Source organism: Anoplophora glabripennis, unplaced genomic scaffold, assembly GCF_000390285.2.
Source record: "Anoplophora glabripennis isolate ALB-LARVAE unplaced genomic scaffold, Agla_2.0 scaffold451, whole genome shotgun sequence".
NCBI classification, from domain to species: domain Eukaryota; kingdom Metazoa; phylum Arthropoda; class Insecta; order Coleoptera; family Cerambycidae; genus Anoplophora; species Anoplophora glabripennis.
The window spans coordinates 336,084-337,960 of NW_019416652.1; positions in this window are offsets into that span (position 1 = coordinate 336,084).

The following is a 1,877-nucleotide window of genomic DNA, read 5'->3' on the forward strand; positions in this document are numbered from 1 at the left end:
AGTAGTATAGCAGTGGGGCTTTGAACTCACTTCAAGGTCACTCCAGGCTACCACCAGGCTGCCGCCATCCGGAGCTGGCACCAGGTCTCCAGCAGCAGCTCCAAGGTCACGCTGAAGAAGTGTCAGTGGGGTGCGGGGGTGGGGGATCTGGATTGCAGAAGAAGAAGCCGGGGTCCGTCATCGGCAATGACCACCAGGAGGGCGGCATCGAGGAGCGTGACGTCAGAGGCGGCACCAGGTGCGTGCATGAGCAGCGGCGGGGGGCAGCGGGGTGCAGGCGTGCGAGGGGGCAGCAAGATGCGGGTGTCAGAGGGAGTATCTGGAATGCAGAAGAAGATGCCGGGATTCGTCATCGGCAATGACCACCAGGAGGTCGGCATCGAGCAGCGTGACGTCAGAGGAGGCAGCAGGTGCGTGCATAAGCAGCGGCGGGGGGCAGCGGGGTGCAGGCGCGTGGGGCAGCAGCGGGGTGCCGGCGTGTGGGGTAGCAGCGCGATGTCGGCTTCCGGCAGCGAGATGCCTGCGTCATAGGGGGGAGCAGGCGGCCGGATACGGCCTACGATGCTGGAAGCCGGCAGTGGGCTACGGGGGGCGGCGGCGGCAGCGGTGACGGCCTCTTGGTATCAATGTTTTTGTTATAAGGTAGAAAATATAATAAACGAGATAGTTAAAAAATGGCAACATGCTAACGTAAGCGGTCTGCAATATTTATCGAGCTAAGTAAACAGTTTCGAGCCCCAAGGTTATAATTCTGCATGTTAGCGAGTTATCTGTGACACTAATATAAATATTGTGATGATTTATTAGGTATATTTTAAGAAATATTTGGTAAGAACATGGACTCATAGCGAATATTGGCTAAACATGAAGAGCGGAATATGTGTGTGAGAAGTTGGAGTGTATGAAAGGTGCGCTGTTTGTTGGCTGCTTTAAACATGTCTCCACAAGTTTGTCTAGAGTCTGGGGACTGGAGCGCAGTATAAACATTAAAGACTCTTGGTACCAATCATTTGTTTATAAAGGAGAAAATATAAGAAACGCGATAGTTAAAAAATGTCCACATGGTAACGTAAGCGGTCTGTAATATTTATCGAGCTAAGTAAAAGTCTCGAGCCCCCAAGGTTATAATTCTGCATATTAACGAGTTATCTGTTACACTAATATAAATATTGCGCTGATTTATTACATGGATTCTCAGAACATAACTTCAAGCGTGAGGATAACTGTATGTGATATACAGTTTGCAAGATGAGATAGTTTAAAGCGGCACATGTGTATCCATAATCAGCAGACAGAAGAGGTTACAAACGTAGGAGAAGAACATAACTTGAAGCGAAAGCAGGTACGGCTGTTTGCCGGCTGCTTTAAGCATGTCACCACAAGTTTGTCTAGAGTCTGGAGACTGGAGCGCTGTATAAACATTAAAGGATGGTGGTAATAAATAATGTGATAAGTTATTATGTTGTTGTTATTTCTTGATAAGAACATGGTTCTATAGCGGATTTCGGCTAAACACAAAGAGCGGAATGTGTGGATGATTATGATGGTGTCATAGTCATGAGGTCATCTATTTTTCAGTGGCGACAGCGAGTGCAGGCCTCTTAGTACCAATCATTTGTTATAAGGGAGAAAATATAAGAAACGAGCGCGCCTGGGTTTAAGATAACAACATGATGATGTAACTTTCCTGGAATATGGCCACAGCTGTGTATGACTAATACCAGATAAGATGTTTTAATATAAACAAAAGCGGAGGCTTCAGATAAAAATCAACTAAAAGTACTCATGATAAAAATATTATTTAAAAAAAATAAATCCCGTGTCGAATCAACACATAAGAGTTGTTCGGTTTTAGCGTTTGCTTTGATACTCTCTTG